This window comes from Brassica oleracea, chromosome C4 (assembly GCF_000695525.1).
Source record: "Brassica oleracea var. oleracea cultivar TO1000 chromosome C4, BOL, whole genome shotgun sequence".
Lineage (NCBI taxonomy): Eukaryota > Viridiplantae > Streptophyta > Magnoliopsida > Brassicales > Brassicaceae > Brassica > Brassica oleracea.
The window spans coordinates 33,721,282-33,732,979 of NC_027751.1; positions in this window are offsets into that span (position 1 = coordinate 33,721,282).

The following is an 11,698-nucleotide window of genomic DNA, read 5'->3' on the forward strand; positions in this document are numbered from 1 at the left end:
TTTTATATTTATTATTCTTTATGTTTCCTAAAAACAAATAGTAAAAAATACATATAAATTTAAAAAATGTATATTTATAAATATTTATAATATTCACATATATTACATAACTTCACATAACAAATTGAATATAGAATCATTTAGCCATTTCTCGAAAATATAATAATATTTTATTATAAATATATTTTTGAACAAATAATTGATAAGCAAAATATTTTTTTAAATAAATGATTATTTAATATCCTATTTTCAAAATGATTATATCTTATAGTCACTTTAAAACCAATAAATATTTAAAATGTGAGGCTGAAACAAGATAAGTAATATCTCTTATTATAAATATATTCTTATTATATCATATGACGATTAATTATAAAGGTAACCTTAATGAACTAAAAATATTATTTTTAATTGCCATTAACAACGATTGTGCATGTTTCCTTTTTCTTAAAAATTGCGATTAGCTTTTTAGTTTAATTTCCTTTTTTAGTAAGGCACATAAATAATAAAATGGAAAGATTTCTAATATATAAACATAGATTTTAATATAAAAAAGAATTTAATTTTTATTATTATTTATGATTCCTAAAACAAAATTAATTAAAAAACATCTATAAATTTAAAAAAATATATATTTATAAATATTTATATTTATAACATAACTTCACAGAAAAAATTGAAAATAGAATAATTTAACCATACTTTTCTAAAATATAATAATATTTTTATCATACATATGTTTGATCAAATAGTTAATAAGAAAACTAATTAAAAATGATTATTTAATATCCTATTTTCAAAAATGATTATATCTTATATCTAATTAAAATTGGAACAGAATGATACATAAGATTTATTTATTATACGCATAAATTCAAAATAACTTAAAACTTGTAGACACACAAAAATATATTTATCAATTGTTATAATTTAATTATTACGTAAATGTTTATATATGTGCATAAGCACTGAAGAATCACCTACTAGATTATTATATACATACACACATAGGGAAAATTTCATGGTACCAATTTTCATCTTTACCATCACTAAAAGTAAATTTTAAAAAAATACATTTTCCATTAAGTGACAAAATACTCTTATACCCTTGTTATCTAAATATATAATAAATTATTATTTAAATAAATAAAAAGTAATAAATTTTTTTTTTATGTTTTCGAATTATACTTTTTCAAATTCGATTTTTTTAATAATTTTTTTTGAATTTTTTTGAATTATTTTTTTTTCAAAATTTCTTTCCGAAAATCAAAAATTATGTTTGAAACAATTTTTTAAGAAAATTTATATTTTTTAAGTATTTATTTATATATTTATTAAAATCTTAAATTTCACATTCCAAAAATCCTACCCCACCCCTCAACTCTAAACCTTAAATCTAGATTAGTTAACCTTAAATATATTAGTGTCTTTTAACCTTCATTAAAAGTGAAGATAAAAGTGGTCAGTGTAACCATGAAAAGTGGTAATATGACTGTGGTATTTGTGGTAATTTACATAGAAGAAATTTTATGTTTACCACTTTCATGGTACCACTTTTCATCTTTACCATCACTAAAAAGACATTTTCAAAATACATTTTTCATTAAGTGACAAAAGATTCTTATACCCATGTTATCTAAATATATGATAAATCATTATTTAAATAAATAAAAAGTAAAAAATAATATTTTTTTATGTTTTTGAATTCGAATTTTTCAAATTCAAATTTTTGTTATAATTTTTTTTTTTTTGAATTTGTTTTTTTTTTTAAATTGTTTTTTCAAAATTTCTTTTCGAAAATCAAAAATTATGTTTGAAACTATTTTTTTTAAAAAATTATATTTTTTAAGTTTTTATTTATATATTTATTATAATCCTAAATTTCACATTCCAAAACCCCTACCCCGCCCCTCAACTCTAAACCGTAAGGGGTTATTGGGAGTTGAATTTGAATAGAGTTGGTGAATTTTAAGAGTTGATAGATTTTAAAAGTTATGTGGATTGTGAAAATTTATATACATTGACTTATGAAATTTGATCATAAATTTTTTGGATTAGTATATATTTTCAAGAATTTGTATTATCTATTTTCTATCATTCTGTTTGTAAAATAAATATACAATTTATTTATTTCCTAAATCATATAGCATTATTATTTATTTTTTCTTTCAAATTAAAAAGAAAATAATAGTGATACATACAAAATTGAATTTTTTTCCTAAATAGTCATTTTAAAGTTTTTTTCACAAAGAGAGTATTCAAAGAGAAAAATGACCAAAATAATTCATGAAAAGGCAAAAGACGATTTTATCCTTTGCTTTATATATATAAAAGAAATAAAATAATAAAAAATTGAGAATAAATAAGTTTCTTTTATAAATTCGAAATATGTTTTCAAATTCAAAATTTTTAATAATTTTTATAATTTTGGATTTTTTTTAAAAAAATATTTTCTAAACTCAGGTTTGTTCGCGTAACCCAGGATTTGGCTCTCAAAATTTTCTTTTTGAAATTCAATTTTTTTTTAAAATATTTTAAAATTATTAATATTTATATTCAAAATGATAATTATTTATAAAAATAATTATATATTCTAAAAATGTAAAAGTATATAAATGTAATGAATTATAGTTTTGGACATATAATTTGGATTAAAGGTGCAATAGATATTTGGTAAGAATAATTATTTTGTTTTCTAGTTTTTTATCACATGGATTTTGAAAATCACAAGGTTACATATGATATTTTGAAACTTGAGTCTTATGAGTAAAAATGAATAGAATTCATCTCCCAATAACACTAGATTTTGTTAAAATTAGAGAATCAATTATAACTAAACCTTTTGAATAACAAGAGACTTGAATGGATTTTGAAAATTCTTAAACCAATAACAATTGACTCTACTAAGATTTTTTAAATCCAAGAACCAATAACAATGGAATCTCAAAATTCTCAAAATTCACAAGAATTCACTTACCAATAACCCTCCAAATCTAGATTAGTTAAACTTAAAGATATATCAGTGTCTTTTACCCTTCATTAAAAGTGAAGGTAAAAGTGGTTAGTGTAATTATGAAAAGTGGTAGTATGAATGTGGTATTTGTGGCAATTTCCCTACATACATATATATTATTAGGGATAAATGTCTCACATCGGATATTGGAAGAGATCCTTAGTAATATATAAGATGGGTGGGCCACTCCACTTAAAACCAATTGGTTTTAGGTTGGAAACTCATCTAGCTTAACATGGTATCAGAGCCCGATCCATGCAGTCCAATCCGATCCATTATCGATCCAGCCCAAATTCGGCTCATCGATCCTTGTCCGAACATTCCGAGATTGACGCTCAAAGAGCCATTATCTCGAGGAGGCGTATTAGGGATAAATGTCTCACATCGGATATTGGAAGGGATCCTTAGTAATATATAAGATGGATGGGCCACTCCACTTATCACCGATTGGTTTTAGGTTGAAACTCATCTAGCTTAACATATATATGCTAGATTTTGTTAAATAATTTAGATATATATATATATATATACCCAGTAGCTAGACCTTAACAGCCCGTAGTTCGCAAGTGATGTTTAGCTTTACTACTATAGCATAGCTTAGAAACGTCAGAATTATGAGTAGATGTATACATAAATTTGGTACATGTAGATTGGTGTTTCTCCTAATTGTAATCATGTGCACTCATGATTTCAATTTCAACCCAACATATATACATTTTGCAAATATCGATCATTATTGGACATTAGTACACTCTGCTCAACATAATCAGTACAAACACCTTTACGTTGAGTAAACATTAAGTATAAGACAAGTAATTGAACTGTATATCCAATCTGATGACCAGTTTTTTGGCTGACTTCTTGGTAATTTCATAAGTACTGGATTTAAAAGAAGATTACGCGAAGAAAAAACAGATAACGTGATTGAGATCTGGCTTACACAGTTCAGAGTGCACTCGAAGGAAACAAATTTATACTCTCCCATCACACTACACAAGAAGCTGTACACAGGTATACAAAGTAATAGTACTGTGAACGTCTTTACCTTTAGGTCAATTACATAAATTAGTTCAAAATTAACTTTTATAAGAAAAAATTAAATTTATTGTTCAAAAAAAAGCAAATCATATACCAAATGAGAGTTGTTTAAGATATGAATCACAGTTTTGAAAACAAAACCAAAGTTCAAAATAACAAATAGATAACAAACCAAAATTAAACTAACATAAAAAAGATTACTAGAGGATGTATATATTGACACAAAATGTTACTAGATAAAAGTGTGCCGGCTTAGAGCATCTCCGGTCCCACTCCATAATTTATGGAGTAATAGATTTTTTGTTTGTTCATTACTCCATTTTACGGTAAATTATGGAGTGGGGCTCTTACATCGTTATAAAATCTTGTCTTTAAATAGGAATTTTTATCATAGTTTTCATTGTTTTTATTTAATCATCATATACGGGCTTATATCGTTGATTAATATTTTGGCTGCCGCAAGCGTAAGTAATATAGATGATTAATATCAAGTATTAATAATAACTCTTTAGATCCAGAAAGGAAAAATGTGGACCTGTCTGATTCAGTTTTCAAAATGAGTAATACAGTATAATATATGTTTAGAATAAGACCAACTTCGTTTTTCTTTTCTTTTTTAACGACAGGAGGTCCACTCGACCGTACATATCGCAATCTTGAAGATTAATCTTCGCACATACGCAAGATAAAAGTTTGGGTCCGATTCCGATGTGTTACAATGGTCCTACATTTGTCATACTTGACAGAATTTAAATACCGTGGACAACAATAATAAAAGTAAAAAAACAAAAAAAAAACAATAATAAAAGTAGATACTATAATATATCTCCAATGGTTACATTAGAGGTTAGGCATTCTGTTTATTCGGGTGTTTTTGGTCGGTTTTGAGATACCTAGAAAGTGAATAGTTTACTATCTCAGAGATGAATTTTTTTTCAACAAATAACTTTATTAGAAATCATCGAACAAACTTCACGTGTTGTTCAATCGGATTTACGTGACTACCAACATCATGTGTATCACGACGGACTAATTCCTAATTACCCAAGATATCTTGCTACAAATCTAGTTGTGTTACACACAAGTAACCCACTCACCAAGAACCTTAAACCCTAAATATCTATTCAAGAGTCATGTCTTTCTATTTCTCTAATGGTTAACCTAATCGCATTTCATTCATCTCCTACTTATATAAGTAGTCGAACGTTTTCCAATCTCGAATATCTTCTTTTCATAATCTTCGCACCCACGTTATCATTTCAGAATCGAAATCCTCTTGCTTCCTTGTTCTCAATATTCTCGAGTTTACAACCTCCCCTTTTTGTGTGCATATGTTACCTTATTTCTTTGACCTACAAAACAACGTCAAAGAGCTCCAAATGCAACAACAACTCGCATAGAAGATAATCAATAACATAAATGCTAGAAGGCAAACGAAGTTTAATTTTTTAACAAACCAACTTAGAAACACAAGATCTTAAGAGCACGACACTACACCAAAAGACTCAAAAGACTAACAATCCCTCTGAATGAGTGACTAGTTAGACAAAAAACACAAACTTCATCTGATCCTATTGCTCCTATAGGTCCCATGGTATTGAGTTCACAGTTATTAGCAGCTACTGACCAGATCTAAAGGGGCTGGCCAATGAGTTCTTCGCCGCCTGGAAGCACGGGTATCTCCCTCCGAAGCAGAAGTATCTGATAGTTCAGGTTGAGAAGAACTATAGGCTTTTGATCATCATCATACTGACACAACATTTCGATAATTTGATTATACATTAAATCCCCAAACTCAATCTCCCTTCGATTGATGAAAACGAACAAAAACAAAAGGCGACACTTGATCATCGAATCCACTTCCAAAACAGGGACCAGTTCAGCTTGTTGACATTGTATAGGATTTGATACGAGGAGCGAAGAGCAGTAAGAGTGAAGGTGCACCACCCTGAACATTTTCGTCAGGTTGAAAACACGATGGTGTGTGTGTCAGTTCTACACTTTCCCATTCAAACGAGCGTTCCACAGGAGGAGTTAGAAACAGTTGATTGATCACAGTGGGATCAAACTCAAAATGGCACCCCCTGATGAACACACCAAACAAAGTATAGTACTTGTTTCGAGATACATTCCCTAACAACCCTAGAACAGAAGGGACAAACATGAGGAGTCAGAAACAGTTGATTGATCACAGTGGGATCAAACTCAAAATGGCGCCCCCTGATGAACACACCAAACAAAATATAGAACTTTTTTCGAGATACATTCCCTAACAACCCTATGACAGAAGGGACGAACATGCATGACAATGTAAATCCAACCTACAATATCGATTATGTGTTGAGCCTCAGCCAAGTCAAAGTCATATGCACAAATATAACCCTGAACTATGAAACCTCTCAAGCACAGATCTTGATACTTACTGAGAGCATCATCGGACTCATGATGGCAAGAGGAATCACCGATTGGATTTTGATCAAAGGCAAAGAGAGCATGATTCGTTTGGAGACGCTGCTCAAAAGAGAGATATGGAATGGGAGCATTGAGGTTGAAGATTTGGAGAGGATGTCCGTCACAAGCAGCATGAGAGCGACTACATTTTGAGCTTTCAGCACCGGAAGATGAAGAGTTTGGCATGGAAGATTCGCTTGGGTTTTGAGAGAGAGGGATACATCAGAAGGAAAATACCTAAGATTCGTCTTTGCCAAAAAATCGACTTGCATGCTCATAGCTCTATAGATGAAATTGAAACAAACAGTTTGAAAGACATACGAGATCTGTTGGATGTCAGAGACAATATCAATGATTTCCTTGTTTTGTGATTCCTTGTTAATAGCTATGATGAGCGTCGAAGAGTCGGAGCAAATTTGGAGATGGGAGATCTCCAGAGATGCTACCATAGTGATTTCCAGTCTAACTGCTAAAGCCTCAACGATCAGAGGGGAGTTGACGACAACATGTACCACAAAACTGTGTCTATCTCGTCGCCTATCTTCGTCGATTTCTCCTGTAAAAATCCAAGCCAGACATTCGATACCTTGTTCCACGACGCATCTATCTTTCATGTTACCAGGGAGCTGTGAAGTCTCTTATGCGAGTCTCAGTAGGTGGTGATGATCTATTAGACCTGAGGTGTGGGTAAGATTCTTTTTCCTTTGTCTTGGGTTAAGATCTATTATGAAAGTTAAAGGACCCAACATAACCATGGTAGTATACCGCTTGAGACTCTAGATTGTGGAAGGCAGACATCCTTTCAGAACTTCACTAGTGATGATTCAAACGTGTCTTCCGCAGCTATATGAACAGCGCCAAGGGTACATACTTCCATACTTTGTGGGCAAAATCACAATGGAAATAGGTATGCATTGGTGATTTCACTTCCTTGCATCTAAGGTATCCAATTTCTACAACTATACCTCGATTTTGAAGGTTTTCCCCTAATTGAATAGCTCTTTGTAGTTGGAGTATTGCACTTAAGAGTCCAGAAGTCTTAATTATTTCAACTTTTGTTTTCATATTCTTTTCACATGTTGGCTTTCTCCTCAACATGGATTATTGAGCTCTAGGACTGCATCATGACTCTTCATAATATTTAACTGTCTTACCATCAAAATTATTAATCATGTAGACTAGGTACTACAAGCAGTAAGGAATCATTTTTAATCAACTTAACTCGATCTTAGTCCAGATAGTGATCAAGATCAGACACAAATTGTTTTAATAGCCTGGTCCAACATGAGTGTTTATCTTATTGACAGCAACACATCTGAATTAAACCATAGTAGGTTGACACTTTCCACAAGTGAGACAGTAACATAATGAACAACAAGACTTCTACTACGCATGCAACAGTCATCTATGGTTTTTCATTCGTCATTGCTCACAGATTCCCAATACTTGTCACATATACAAAAAGCTATTGAGATCCAAGGACTTAGTTAATATGCCGGCTATTTGTTTTTCAAATGGTACATGTTTAATGATTGCAAATTTCTTCTCAAATAGTTCTCACAAAATGATGTCTTATGTCAACGTGTTTGATTTTGGAGTGCTGAACATGATTTTTAGAAATTTTAATAGCACTCTTATTATCCCAATGCATAAGAAAGGAGTTTGTGAAAATACCATAGTCATTTAGCATATGTCGTATCCACAAGAGTTGAGTGCAGCCGCTACCAAATGCAATGTACTATGCTTCAGCAGTGGATAGAGATACACTGTTCTGTTTCTTGTTGTGCCATGAGACTACATTATTTCCCAGAAAGAAACACCTGCGTGATGTGATCTTACGATCATCTAAACAACCTGCCCAATCTGCATCATATAACTTGCTAGATTTGAGTTAGTTTCGATTGTGTAACTAATACCATAGTTAAGAGTTCTTCTAACGTATTTGATAATATGTTTTACGGCCTGAAGATGTGACCCTTTCGGATTTTCTTGATAACGAGCACATAATCCCACACCTAGGCATAGATCAGGCCTGCTAGCAGTGAGATCTAACAAACTTCCAATATTTTCTCGGTAGAGTTTTCATCTACTTTCGTTCATTCTTCATCCTTACTTAGCTTGTTTGTAGTACTCGTTGGGGTACGAGCAGTCCTGCCGGTTTCCATATCAAATCTTTTGACCAGGTTTCTTGCATAAGTACTTTGAGAAACAAAGATATTCTTTGTTTTCTTAACTTAAAGTCCAAGAAAGTAACTTAGTTTTCCCACCATACTCAGTTTAAACTCTTTGGTCATTGTCTTGATGAACACATCAATCAGAATTTTCTTAGTAGTTCTAAATATGATATCACCGACATAGATCTGAACAATGATAACACTCCGTCTTTTGAACCTGGCGGTGAGAAGAAACTGAGTTAAACGTTCATAGCAAGCTCTTGGTGCATGTATTAATCCATATAGAGCTCTTTTCAATTTGTAGACATAGTCAGGATGTTTTGGTTCTTCAAATCTCTTGGGTTGAGCAACATAGACTTCCTCTTGCAATACTCCATTCACAAAGACACTTTTAACATCCATTTATACATCTTGATCCTCAGCTTACAGGAGATCCCAAACAGCAACCGAATAGACTCAAGTCCCTCAACCGGAGCAAACGTTTCATCAAAGTCAATCCCTACAATATGAGAGTAACCTTGAGCAACAAGGCGAGACTTATTTTGTACCACATTGCCTTCTTCGTGTATCTTTTCTTAAAGATCCACTTTGTGTCAAAAACCTTTACTCCCTTTGGTCTTGGACACAAATCCAAACTTCTAAACTACTGAATTATTACAGTTATTCATACATCGAATTGGTCCCAAATTCATCATCAAGTGCTTATATTTCTGTTTTTGGTTCTATCAAAGAGATGAAATATACAATTTGACCATTTCCTTGAAGTCAGTCTACTTGTTGTGAGTCTTCCTTGCATCATTCAGGTTGCCAATAACATCGTCAGGTGAGTGATTCCGATGTACATGTATTTGAGCCTCTTCATACTTTTATGTGTCTTTCTTTGCGATATCATCATCACTGCTCACATATTTTATTTCAGATCCATCATTGACATCAACGTTCTCATCTTTAGAAGGTTCAACTAGTAATAACAGAAGACTATTCTGATCATCAAATACCACATTGGCAGCATCTCCTAAGAAGTGTGTCATTTTGTTATATACCCGATAAGACATGATGTTGATGGAGTAATCCAAGAAAATCCCCTCATCAAACTTGCCGAGCTGATCTTTATCATTTAGAATGTAGCATATACATCCAAACACATGAAAGTAGCTTAGGTTTGGTGATTTCCTTTCCATATTTCATATAGAGTCATTTCGTTCATGGCCTTGCATAGTTACATATACCATGTTGATGGAATAACATGTTGTGTATTGATTGCTTCAGCCCAAAATCTCGAAGGAGCATTGTTTCCATGCAGCATAGCTTTTGCCATCTCCTGTAGAGTTATATTTTTCCTTTTAACAACACCATTCTGATGTTGTGTTCTTGGTGCTGAATATTGATGTCTGATCCCCTGTCCTTGACAAAAGTTCTAGAACATTTATGTAATCTTCCGACCGTCCATGGCTAATGGCCTTCCACGCCCATTCTCTCGGCCCCTGGGCCCATTCAGTGCAACGGGCGGTGCATTAAATTTTTGGAGGCTCGAAAGTCATGTTTACTGAGACTATGCAATCACCACAACTTGAATTTTGGTCTCACTCGCATGATATTGCAAATCACTTTCCGATAGGTTACCCATCCTTTTAGTACTCTAGCTTATAAACGCTTAACTCTCGAGTTCTAAATAGTGTGTCTGAAAAGGTAATTGCATTTTGGTGACATAAATAGTCAAATCAATTTTCTACATATACCAGAAAATGAGGATGTAAGAATTTCATTATGAAGTTCACCCCCATGATTATTTCTGATCTGAATAATGCTAATTTCTCTGATTTTAACTGTAGTACAAGAATTCTGAAACTTTTGAAGGCATCTGACATTTCTCTTACAAACATGACCTAAGTATAGCGAGAAAAGTCATCTACTAACACAAAGATGTATATATTTCCAGTAATACTCTCCATTTGAGCTGGTCCCATGAGATTAATGTGGACTAATTCGAGAATCTTTGTAGTTCGAATGTCTGAGAGTTGCTTGTGATGAACTTTAACTTGTTTACCTTTGCAACATGCTTTACATATGCTGTCTGTAGTCGTTTACAATTTAGGTACTCTCCTTACAACTCTTCCGTTCACTAAGATACTTAGTCCATGAGTATTTATGTGTCCCAGTTTCATGTGCCAAATATCCAGCTGTGATCTCGCTGCAAATATACACTGATTCGAGGCACTCCACATATAGCAATTGTTTCCAAATCTGATGGCACATTTCCTTGTTCATCAATAGTCTTGCAATCAGTTTTCGTGAGGATCACAGTTAATCCTTCACCACATTTGACTTATGCTAATGAGATTAGCTTTTAGTCCTTCTACTAGGTAAACATTCATCAAGCGTGATTGTTTGAATCCTCTGTGAACCTACCCCTTGCATTCTCCCTTGATTTTCATCTCCAAATGTCACATTCCCACCTTTCATAGGAGCAACTTCCGCCAGAATCTCACGATTCCTAGTCATATGTCGAGAACATCCACTATCAAAACACCAATCATCAGATCCCGTGATTCATTTGAGGTGTATGCAACCTTAGCATATTCTTCTTAGATTCTAAATCATTTGTAACTCATGCGCTGTTGGATACATAATTCTTGTTGGACTTTGCCCTTATATATGATGGATAGATATCTTCCTTAGCTATCCATACCTTTCCAAACTTATATTTCCAAAGAAACATTTTTCAGAACTCCAAACCTGACGAATCTTTCTGAAAAACAAGCAACAGTTGGCTTTTCTGTGACATACTCTACATCATACGAAGCATCCCTTGCGTCTTACTCGGTTGGTCTTCGACCGAGAATTATCGTCTTAACACCCATGTTTCTGTTTTCTCTCAACAGATTCTGTTCCTTAATTTGTCTCCTTAATCAGATTGCAATTTTCAGCTCGAATACACACAGTTGTTGATGATTCAATACCAATGTATCCCAAACCAATGTTGATCTTCAGAGTTTGCCCTATTGACAAAATTTTATCGAGA